General features: G+C 50.6%; 1 protein-coding gene across 3 annotated transcripts in view; it reads left to right on the top strand.

The window, feature by feature from the left end:
- The first annotated feature begins 833 nt into the window (after positions 1-833).
- The window catches only part of B3GAT1 (beta-1,3-glucuronyltransferase 1), a 37,593-nt gene continuing 26,810 nt past the window's right edge, over positions 834-11,616 (top strand). For all 3 annotated transcript variants that reach the window (XM_040616310.1, XM_040616309.1, XM_040616311.1), the window contains exon 1: positions 834-1,303. The gene's annotated coding sequence lies outside the window, so the exon portion shown is untranslated. The remainder of the gene's footprint in view (positions 1,304-11,616) is intronic.

Raw genomic sequence — 11,616 nt, 5'->3', positions numbered from 1 at the left:
CCCAGTGGTCCCTGTGAAGGCAGGGAGTGCACCTAGGGTCCTGCTGCACCGTTAAAGGTCAGAGAAGTGTCCTGTCCACCCACTGGGCTTGGTGCAGTTGTCCCCAGAGTAGAGGCAGCCCTGGTCACATCCAGAGCCTCCTTCCTGGGGGGGAAGAGTGTTCCTGCTGTCCTTTGCCCAGTGCCAAGCCCCACAGTCAGCTGCCAGGGTGGACGTGGGCGTACCTGGCTTTTGGGTAGGGATGGCTGAGTGGGGCCGTGGAAAGACATGGTGCTAGATAGAAGGGGAGTTGCATGAGATCTAACGAGTGGTACCTGCTGCTTGCAAAGCCCAAGTGGATTCGGCTGGGGAGCCACCAGTCCGGGCACGGAGGCACGCACAGCGAAGAGTGGAGGATGCTTCTGCTAAACCGTGTGTGCAGAAAGTGGAGCAGAGCTCACTCCGCCTGCCTTCCTGAGAGGAACCTTGCCTCCCACCTAAGCATATGGTGACTGCTTGCTCCCAGAGAGGTGCTGAGCCTCCTCGCCAGCAAGACCCTTCTTTCACGTCCAGCCCTTCCTAGCCTCACACTTTGCGTTTGCCTGCTAAGCTGGGAGATCGTCTCCCTTAGCCTGTGGCTGCAAACTCAGTGGGTGATGCCGTGGAGTGAGGAGAGCAGGAACCAATTCCTTAAGGGGCCATCTCAGAGCCTTCCCTGGCTTTTCCTCCCATCGCAGGGAGAAGTGCCCCTGCCTAAGTGGAATAAATTGGTACAGACCATTAGCAGCGCAGGTCCTTCTCTGGTGGGGGGGAGGGAAGGGGCTGTCAGCGCTGCTTTGGATACAAAGCAGCCAGCCACGCTCTGGCTCCTTCCTCCCGCACCCCGCTGGCCTCCTCCTCCTCCTCCTCCTCCTCCTCCCTCTCCCTGTTTGCACGCTCCCTCCCTCTTTCACTCTCTTTCTTTCCCTTAACGCCACGCTGCAGAAAGGCAGACCTGGGGAACTGGAGGTCCACAGAGGCAGCGGAGGAGGAATGCTGTTTCTTTGCGAGTGAAAGGAGGAGGCAGAGAGACAATGAAGGAGTGTCTTGGTTGCTGCCTGGATTAAGAAAGCATACATAATAATAATAATAAAAAAAAAAAAAATCTGGACCCAACAAACGAGGAAAAAGGGAGGAGAGGAGGAGGAGGAGGAGGTTGCTGGGGGGAGCCCACTCCAGTGGGTGAACAGCCGCTTTGAATCGTGCCTCTGTTCCCAGGGATGTGAATGGGAGCAGCTTCCCAGCCACGATGGAGAGAGAAGGCGGTTCAGGCTATGGGAATAAGGTAACTCTTGCCTCTTGCCGGCGTTGCATGGCTGAGCTGAGCAGGACAGAGATCCTTTATGCACAGGGCTGGGTGTGTGTGTGTGTGCATGTGTGTATGCAGCGGGCAGAGAGTGGGAGGAAGCAGGAAAGACTCCGAAGCGATTTTTCTACCCCTCCCAGCGTATTTAAAGAATGCAGAATGGGTCCCGGGGGCCGCAGTGCTGGAGATCACTTTGCCCCCGCTTTTTCAGGCTGGGTGCCTGAGGACACCAAGCTGCTTTGCCTGGGGAGGGCTGGCTGGGTCGTGGGGAAATACACTTGTGCCTTGCCCACAGGAGCACTGTGCTCCCAGCCTTGCCCCCCCAGACCTGCACCTGCTCTGGGGCTCCCCTCGTGGGCTTGAGTGCAGCTCTGGGGGAAGCTGCGTGGGGACTACAATGGCCCAGCGCCCTTCCAGCCCGTCGGTGCATCCGTGCAGAAAGACGGGAGGGAGGTGAGAGGCGTCTGAGAGAGTTGCTTTTCTCTTCCCGTGGTCATCCTCTGTCTTTTCTTTGCAACAGAAAGGGATGGGATTTAGTAGGAGGGGGAACTGAAATCCCTTTCATTCGTGCCAGCAGTGGCGAGAGCCAACTTTGAGGCTGCTTAAAGAGAAAAGCTTTCAGAGTGCTATCTTTTTGGAGGAATAGGAGATGGCTGAGCGATGCTTTGCCATCTGAGGAGTGATCTCTGTGTTGTGTTGTGTTGTGGGAGTGGGTGGAGATGAAAAATAGTGATTGGGGGGGGGCAAGTCTGTGGTGATCGATGGAACTACCCACAAATGATGCTTTCCTTTTCCCTGCTGGGCCTCTTGCTGACTCAATTCCTGGGTCGCAGACCTGAAAGTCCTGATTTCTCTCAGTCAGACCAGAAGGTGCAACTTCAAATAGTATTGGGAGGTGGCTTGGCCCAGACGTTTGGGAAAGCACCGTGGAGAACCTGATGTTTACAGCTGTGGAGCCCATAACCTGTTAATCCCAGCACGCAGGGGTCTTGGCTGGGCAGCCCTCACTATCTTTGGCAGGATCTTGCTGCTGCAATATCCATTTGTTCTGTGCTCTCCATCAGATACCCTCTCCTCCTCTTGCTTTCGGGGGGTTCTTGGTGGGTCTTGGCATGGGGCTAGGAAGCATTTGCTTTGGTTGCTTATATAATGACGTGTCAGAGGTCCCCAGTTTTGTGCACACAGTGCAGAAAGTCATGAGCCCCAGTGTGCCATCAATTGACGTAAGAGCTTGTATGCACATCTAAGGAGCTTATGGTCCAATGTTCTGGACTGGAAGAGACTATGCAGTCTGTCGCATGGGTCCGTACGTACTTGTCTAAATTGTTAGTGTCCCTGAGCATCTATAGCGAGGTGTCCTTAACTTGTGTAAATGAGTGGGGCTGGGTGCGTTTGTGTGTGCACATAAATATGGAAGAAGGGCTGTGTAAATGTACAGGGGAGCTTCAAAACATTCTTTTGTTTTTTGAGTAATTCTCATAACTCACCCAAGATCCATCTTACTTGCCTGGTTCGTGTAATTAGTTCTTCTCTGTACAGAGATCCCTAATGCAAATTAATCAACAAAGATTTGGCTAGAAGGTTACATTAGCTGGGATTGCTTCGCTTACCCGACAGTTAGGATCAAAAAGATGTAGGAAAATGGAGGCACTCAGGGAAGGAGGGTAAAATATCTTCTTTCTGTATGTAGCACCCAACTCTGTTTTCTGTGTCAGCTTTAAAGTATTGTGGAATATGGAAGATGTTCTGGTAAAAGAATTGAATAATTAGCCAGTGAAAAAGAAAGATCTCTCTCCCGGGAGGGAAATAGGGGCCAAGAGCTCTGGAAATGGCCAAAGCCAGCAGGACAGTGCACACTACTAGAATGGAAAGGTAGCTGATCAATAGTTTTATTTTCCTGGCTGATTATGTATAGGCATGTGAAAGAGGAAGAAAAATGAAATCCGTGATGTTGGTTCTGAGTACTTTCCCATTTCAGGCAGCTGAGTTATAAATCCCTCGCTGCACACACACACACGCACCCCAGACATTCCTAGTGAAACGCTGTCAGCTTCTCTGTTGGAGTACTGTGAACTTAGTCGTTAGCAACGCAGCAGCGGATTTAATGAGAGCTGGCTCACTCCAAGCAGGGCTGACCAGAGGAAGATGCAGGAGAGGGGACCCAAGTCTCGTGTTGTTTCGATTCCCTAGGACAGCAGAGTGAGAGGGCATCGGTAAAGGTCTCCTGCCACATGCATATGTGGGCAAAGACACATTCTGTTCTCCTGTGGCTTTGTCCTCATCCCAGCAGCGTCTCGCAGAGCTCCAGTCAACTACAGCAATGCCTGGATTTGCTCTTTCCTCCCTTGACCTGCAGCGTTGTTCTGCATCTTTCTGGCTTTTGCTTTGCAACTGTGCACCTTCTGAGGCAAGAAGAACAGTGTGTGCCTCCAGCATGCAGGGCCTTGTCGGCTTTTAGCGTGCTCACAAATGCTGCATCTTTCTGGCAAACAATTGCTGTAGCTAGGAGATGTGGCTGACCAAGAAATCTTCCAGTAACTAAGTGGAAGCACATGCTCTCCCCTTACGCGAAGCTAGCTGCTCAGTGTCAAAAGAATACCTTCTGAAAGGAAAACCGTGCATCTGCCCTTTTAATCTTTTCCAGCACCCTCACGTTGCAACAGCAGAAACCTTGGGAAATGAAAAGAACTGTCTTTTAAGGGATGCTAGGGCAAATGTTGCAATTCATTTTTTAGTGTTTCTTGGAGACTTGCCTCTTGCAATGCTTTTGCTCTCTATTGCCCTTGCTTTATTTCTACTAGCCCCAAAAAAAAGTTATGCAAAAGCAGATTTTTCTCAAAACCCAGTGGACACCCTTGAATCCATAGGAAGACAGGGATATGGTCCTTTCTTGCATCACTGCGTTTTGTCTTGCAAGGATCAGCAGCACCAGAGGCTGCCTGGCTTCCAGGGCTTAACAACAAGATCTCTGACTTCTGAGGATGCAGCAGGCCTTGGTCAGCATCCTTCTCTGTGGGTGATGCTCTCTGTGGTTTTCTCACCCTCCACTTTTTCTACAGCCCTCCATTGCATGCAGCAGCCTTGAAAAGTTAGGTGGGCTGTAGCTGTAAGTCTTGTTTGGGGTTAGGGCTGAAGGTGCATTTGGAGGGGCTTCAACCCACCTGAAGGCAAAGTGAAGCAGTGGCATTGGAAGGGCTCTCTGCAGTCTCTTTTTCATGGGTCCCTGTTCTCTGTGACATGTTGTCTTTTATGCTTTGCTTGTGGAGATCCTGAATTGGTTACCTACCAGTGTTTTGCTTCTCTGGTGGCAAGAAAAGTGATTTTTGCCAAGCCCAAGGTCTGAAGAGCAAGGGTAGATTCTCCCTCTGTCTCCTGTGAGCCCCAGCTGTTTGTGTTTGGGTTGGCAAGTTGACATCAGGGATGGATTCACCTTCAGAAGTTAATAAGGGCTTTGCTGAGTGGAGATCGTAGGGTGTGGCCCATAATTAATCTTCGTATCCCAATCTAGACACGTGGACCACCCCCAAGTGCTCTAAGTAATACAGCATATTAGTCACTATTGAATATATCCTCCTACATTTTTTAATGGGAACTCCAAGCCTCCAGGGAACCAAGGCAGCGAGAGGCTGAGGAAATAACTGAGAACAATTCGCTGCGCTAGGGAGCAGATCCCTGCCCCTTGCAGTGCTAATGGCTTTGTCCCACAGATTCAGCCAGTTTACTCCTCCTCCTGTTCTTGACCATCTCCATCTGCGGATATGTTAATTGTACCAAGTGACACTTTTCAAGGCACATTGGTTCAGAGGCTCATAAAATGACTCCTGTGCAGCGAGCTACCTTATGGCTACCTGTGCTGTGCCTGGAGCACGCTTGCACAGGCAGCTTTGTGAATCTGTGGTTTCCATCCTGGCCGGTGTATAGAAGTGTGTGTTCTTCCCCGTGTGCAGCTGTGTGCAGATGCACACGTATCTGTGTTTCTGTCTGAGAAATGCCCTGTCCTGCCCGAGTACCACGGAGCCTTTAAGCAACTTGCCAGCTGCAGCAGTACCTGAGAAACCCCTCCAGCTACCCTACCTATATGAGCCATAGGGAACACAATGCGATATGCTTGGCAGTGACAGCAGAATAAATAGGAAGCGCTCAAAATTCCCCTCCTGCCTTGCTCTGTGCTATTTTCCTAAAGACGGGACAAGAGCTAAGCTTTTGTACAAAGCTTCCTGCGCTTCTTGTGCTGTTCTTTGAGAACAGGTGATGTATTAGCTTTCAAACGGTGTGTTACTGCACTGGTCACTGTTGGCCCAGCTCCAGCCTGTATGCTGCCCTGGAATGCTATTTATTGTTAGTTCTTGAGACGTGGTTTCATACTCCAGAGTCCTTGGTGCTGTGAACATCTAGTCTCTGCACTGGAGCATAGCATGTAAGTAAACAGGATAGACAGAGAATATGCTGCGTGCTTGGTTTTGATGGAAGGGTAGCCAAATGCTAGCAAAAGAAAGGTGATTGGCCTGTGATCACGTAGGGAGTCCCCTGGCAAAGACTGGGAACCCGAAGAAGAAATTCTGCCAATTAGAATGGGACAGTCATCAGAAAGGCACTAAAAAAACCTGTCTGAAATCTCTGGGGAGGGGATTCACATCTTCATGTCATGATTGAGAATTCTCTCCGTTCAGCTCCGGGCTGTTGCAAAGACACGCATCCACTGCAGAGCCCACAAAAGAGAGATGTCTGCTGACCCCTGAGTTCCTTCCACAGTGTCTGCTGGAGACTGGTTATCCTCTCTGAAATTACAACAGCTGGTGCCCTGCTAATGCGATGTAGGAAGTAGAGTTCAGACTCTCCTTCCATTCCTGCCCTGTGCACTCTAGACCAGTGGGCTGGGCTGTCAGAAAAATTTGCTCTTCTGCACTGTCTGCCATCTGGGAACCCTGTCAAAGCCCAGTGGACAGGGAATTGAAAGCTGTAGCTTGGAGAACAAAGTCTGCTTACCCCCCAGAAAGGTGGGAACCCCTTTGCTTAAGTGCACTGAGGATGCAGATGTTCAGCGGTATAGGAAAGAGAAACGGGCATTTCCAGGGTGCAGCACATCTCATCTGAAGGCATTCAGCTAAAACAGGCCAAATGAATTCTTCCCGTTAATGATAAAAAGAATCTAGCCAGGAAGCTCTGCTGTGGGGATCTACCCCTATGGCACTGCCCGAAGCAGGGATGGGTGTCTCCCACCTTGCAGGTGGACCCTGCAAGGCCAGCGCAGCTCTCATCTAACCTGTTCTGAGTGGGGATTCATCTGGAGCCAGATTATCTACAACTGCAGCTGCAGCACAAAGGTCTCCTCCTGGCTAGCTGGAAGGTCTCACTCCTCCAGCCTCTTGAATGCCACACATTAGTTTGTGTGGGTGGCAGAGCCCCAGTTTCTCCAGTGCCACAGCCCACTGTGGCTGTGGGGGCCAGAGTTCATCAACAATGAGATACACTTCACTTTCTGATGGGAAAAAGGGACATGGGATTTGTCTCAGCTGCCTTGCTGGATGTCATTCTTAAATGCCGTAGCAGTTTCTTCCTCAGATTTGGCACCTGAAAGACAAAAGAAGGCTAATCCAGAAGAAATACCTCGACTCTGCCTCACCTTCCATTCAGCTGGAAAGAGACCAGGAGCAAAAGGATGGATGCTGAGGCTCCGCTCTGGATTTCATGAATGGATGAATGTAGAGACGCAAGTGGGGATTTTGAGGGGATTTGGAAGCCTGCTTGAGGATTTGTCTGGCATGCAAAGCATTTATAATACTTCCAGCATTATCATAACATAATGCCAGCATGATTTGGGGCCCACTCCAGCTCTCAGTGAATAAAAAGCCTAACTCCTATCACCATCAGTGGGAGAGGGATCCCACTTTTGATAAGTTGTAGTTTTGCATGCCCTGTCCTCTCGTCCTGGTGGCACAAAGCAAAGACTAAGATGCTTTTGTGTGCTGCTGCAAATGAGTGGCTCCGATTGCATATGTGTGTGGGTGCTGAGCAAACTGCACAAGTAACACTGCCTCGGAGCAGCACACCATGGCCTCTTGCAGAGAAACACAGTGTGACAGTGGAGTGGGTGCCTGGGTTACCTCCCCCTGGGCTTGTCTATAAATACCACCTTGGTGCTGAAGTGTTCTGGCTAAACTCCTTAGACTTCATCCTTTGTTTTTCCATCTGTTTAGCAGCTTCTGAAGCTAAAGAAGAAATGTGTTCCAATGCATTTCTCTTTACGCAGGTGGCCTTGTGAGGGCCAGGACTGTGCTTACTGGGGGCTGCATGGGAAGGTCCTTGGGGGAATCCACCTTCTCAGGGAATGAGCAAAAGCCAGCAGGTGCTGGGGAGTGACATTGCTCCGGCCACACAGGACCAGACTAGGTGACCATCTATGATTATTCCATCTGAATCCCACAGATGGTGAGACGGAGAGTAAACCTGGAGCTTTGTTGAGACACTGGTGGCCCTGCAGTGCTTCTGGCTAGTGCATCCAAGTGAGCTTTTTCCAGCTTCAACTCATGTCTTCCCCATCCAACCACAAAAACGTAGTGCCACCCTTGTATTGACGCAGCAGTCCTATGGTAGGCATTAATACCACTGTCCCAAGGCCCTCAGCCCATCCCCACACAGAAGCACCTCAGAGTGCTGAACTTTTTTTTTTTTTTTTTTTTTGAGTGTTTTTGAGCACTCCAGTGCAGTATTTGAGGCCTTTTTTGCAGTCTGCACTGATGTGCTTTGCTTATTTTTAGAATGGCTCACAGTGCAACAGGAGATACACTGAGCTTGCACGTTTCCTCCTGCTTCCTCCTCTCTCTCTGTGCCTGCCCATCCAGCCTTGCACGTCGTCAGCAAAGGAGTAGCACTTCTGGAAGGATTTTTTGTACGTGTAGATGAGGAGCAGCACTGAAAAAAATCATTCATGCTGTTTCGTTGGATGTAGGAGCCATCGTCCAACCCAAGGCAGCTGTTACACAGTCCTGAGCAGTCCAGCACTTCCACACTCAGATTCAGACTGAATGGAAGGGAAGCATAACTTTGCTATTTTGTGTGAGCCCCTGCATGCCTGCTGTAGCTAGATGCCTTCCTGGTGTGTGGATAACTCTGCGGGGGCCTGTGACAGCATGCTAGATAAGTCACTGATCCTGTGGGCACCACGTCACTTCCCATGTCCTCCTTGCCCTGCCATCCCCCCGTCCCTGTGGGGGACTGTAACTGCAAGCCTAAGGGAAAGGTTGGAGTTTGTGGAGTGTACAGGAGGTGAGCGATATTGTGCCGTAGCCATTAACGAGGTACATTAACCAGATGATGAGGGAGCGGCCTGACAAGGTTGTTAACTCCTGTCCCTCACCGTAACAAAGCTGTAAAGCCCTCCAGAGGGATCAAAGTGAGAGCAGCGCCGCACTCTTCTCGGTTCAGTCCAGGCTAAGAAAAGAGCAGCTTTGCAGGAGGAATTTTGTTAGAGATTGAGTGCAGTACCTGGAACCTATTTTGATTCATGAATAAGTTGATACTCCTTCTGAATAATAGATGCACATGATGGTTGCTGAGAAGCAGATCTGTGAGTGGGCTGGGTCTCTGAAGGAGGGAGTGAGACATACGGAGCAAGCTGCAGTCCTGTTCTGGACTGGGAGCGTGCTGGATGCTGGAAGCCTGGCAGGACTGTGTAGGGATGGTGTTTGGATGGTGAACAGGCATGACTAACACGGGGGGGGGGTGCCTGTTTCGTCTTTTCATGTCTCCTCCAGTCAGTATAGACCACTGCCCAGCTCAGGCTCCGGGGCTGAGGAAGATACGTGTTTGTAATGATGCCACTTATCTGCCTCCATGAAGGGCTCGGTGTGAATATGTGAATGGGAGGAGAATGATGCTATGACTAAATCCTACCGCAGTTTCTGCTGGGGGTCAGCAACCCGTGATGTGTGTCTGCCAGGGCAAGCAGGCAGGTTTGGGACAGCACAAAGCAAGGCTGGACGCTGAGAGCTGGGGCTTTTTGGGGGAGGCAACAACTGTGCTTAGATTAGCAGGATGTTTTAAGATGCTGCCTCACGCAGTGGTACTGAGAGGCAGCCTCTTGCTTCCTTGAGAGACAGCTTTCACCTGACTTTCTAGTGGCACGTTTTGCTTCTAATTTGGGAGAGAGAAGTATAATCTGGCACAAGCCTGCCACCCTTGAAAGGCTGCCAGACAGTTTATGGCACTCTCTGTCTGCATGCTCCCTACAGCCTCGGTGAGGTACAGGAATATTCTCTCCTTCCTATCCTCAGCTCTTGCAGTAGCTGCAGGGATGTAAAGCCCCAGGAGAGGCTGACTTTGGCTGGGTGACGTGGGGTTGTATGGGCATTCAAAGGTTTATTCAGATGGGCTGTGATCCACTCGGATGAACGGCAGCTGGTTATGGAGATTAGAGCTGCAGAAGTCACTACTAATGAATAATTCTTCCAGTGTCTTTCTTATAATAGTGACACATCCACAAGGCGTGACTCTAACATATTCATTTTCAGAGAGCGTGCAGCTCCTGGAATGACCTTCTGTGAGGGTTTGAAAGTATTTGTTTCTGTTTGTCGGTTAGATGAGCTCATTTCTGGCATTATTTTTACTGGGGAAAAATTGCAAAGGCTAGAATTAGGAGCATTGACGAGATTGGGTGGAATTTGAGTGGTAAGGGTGGGGGCCAGGACAACTCTACCTGCATGTGCGTGAGGTGTCCCTGCAGTGGTAGGCTCTTTGGGCGGTGGGAAGCTAGAAGATGTTAGCTTGGCCTGAGCGGTGAGATTCAGGTGTGGCAGGAGACAGTTCGAAGAGCCTGTTGAAGCCACCCTGTTCAGCCCACCCTTGCGCGGCTCGGTTTGAAGGCACATCTGCTTTAGACAGAGTTAGTTACTCTAAGTTATTAGTTCAGCTCTGAAATTCTCCAAGTGCTCAGCCAAGAGCATTGAGAAGGGGGCCTGGCAGGCATAACTGTGAATAAAATTACTCTAAAATGAATCCCTTGGCAGCAAGGTGGAGCTGTCTGGATGCTGGAGGTGTAGATACTATCTCTGCCTCCAGCCTGGCAGACCAGCCTCAGGAAGAAGCAAAAATGGCAATAAAAGGTGCCGTTCTATAAATCAAGCCCAAAGGACAGCAGGAGGGGGAGCTGCCAATTTCTGCCCTTTGTGCAGGAGTAACTGTCCATGGCACTGTGAGGATACCGGAGTTATTGTCACCGTAATCGTGCGAAGAGGTGCTGGGGTCAGGAAAACAGTGCACACAGTAAACCTGTTGCTGCTGAATACTTCTGGGGTTTGCACCAGAAGGACCTGTGTGGGGGAGGGGTGCTTCGTCCTGTGGAGCAGGGGCACTGAGCTGTCCCCCTGCCACTGCCCCGTCCCCTGGCTTTGGGAAATCTGACAGCCGCGAAGCCTGTGGTGGCAAAGGATTTGTTACAATCCTCCGAAGCTGTCACCCCACACATACACCTCCTTTCTTCCTCCAATTTATTTTTTAATAATGCTGCCAACATTGTTTCTCATCCCTGCCCGCGTGCTCGGTGCTCTGCCTGGCAGTGCTTTTTGTCTCGCCCAGGCACCTCGTACCGTACCGCTCTAATGGGAAGAGACTCTGGCTGCTGGAGTAACAACTCATCCAACAGCCTGAATCACTCTTGTTACAGACCAAACTGTGAACTGTGCAGCAAATCCAGGGCTGAGACCCCGGTTTGTCGGGGGAAAGGGGTCGTGGGATAGGCGAGTGTTTGCATTCAGGTTGGGATCAGCACACGCACTCCTCAGCCGCTAACGCTATGGCGCACTTTCAGCTTGTAGGTCTTGGGATGCTTCCCAAAGCGGCGTTACATGGGGTGGAGGTGGGAAGGTGGAGGATCAGGGAGTCCGGGGAAACCTGTTCAAAAGGGAGCCTGCAGAGGAGGCAGAATGAAACGAGGTCTTCAGTCTGCGCTGAGAAAATCACCACAGAGAGCCTGAAAGAGGAAATTCTTCTCTTTTTTGTCAACCTGACAGCAACTCGAAGGAGCAAGTGTGTCAAGATGTCCTCACACACGTGCTGCATCCCTCATTTTCGTAGCCTGCATTCTGCATTTGCCAGGACACCCTAGTCCCTCGAGCTGCAAAAAGGCTTTAGAGCCGCCTGCAGCTCTGAGTCCTTCTGAGTCCCGGCAGCGCTGATTTCTCCCTCTCTGTCTTGACCATCGCTACTATTCTGGCTCATTATCAACATAGTCAAAGAGTTTAGTAAGTCTTGTTTTTAAAGATTAGTCATCCGCAGGAATGACATTTGAAAGACTT

The sequence above is a fragment of the Falco naumanni genome, chromosome 16, assembly GCF_017639655.2.
Source record: "Falco naumanni isolate bFalNau1 chromosome 16, bFalNau1.pat, whole genome shotgun sequence".
NCBI lineage: Eukaryota > Metazoa > Chordata > Aves > Falconiformes > Falconidae > Falco > Falco naumanni.
The sequence above is the reverse complement of the archived record's forward strand: the minus strand, read 5'-3'. Positions and strand labels throughout refer to the sequence as shown.